Here is a 442-nt window from a genome sequence, read left to right as displayed (position 1 = left end):
TTCTATATAAATGATTTGGAATTCTCATCCATTAACCATATATGCTTTAGTCATTTGTTTATTGCCTGTTTTCTCTAATCAGACTCTAACTCCCAAGGGCATGGAGTTTTTGGCTCCTTGGTTCACCGCCATAGCCTAGCACCTAGAGCAGTACCTGGCACAGAGGAGGCACTTGACTATATGAATGAACAAAACTAACATGTCGACAATGACAATATTTGAAAATGGGCTACTTTCTAATCTAGTTTAAAGGCATATTGTCAGAATGGGTAATAAGAGCACAACTTTGTCCTAAGGAAACTCCCCAAATATTAAATCACAGGAAGTTCAAAAAGTGAAAAAAATCATACCAAAGGAAATGCCAACCCAAAGGAAGGTGGCACAACTATAATAATCATGGATAAAACATGGTTAGGAAACAATGATGTTATTGTTTATAATA

Source organism: Pteropus alecto, unplaced genomic scaffold (assembly GCF_000325575.1).
Source record: "Pteropus alecto unplaced genomic scaffold, ASM32557v1 scaffold125, whole genome shotgun sequence".
Classification (NCBI taxonomy): Eukaryota; Metazoa; Chordata; class Mammalia; order Chiroptera; family Pteropodidae; genus Pteropus; species Pteropus alecto.
This window is presented reverse-complemented; position numbering follows the sequence as displayed.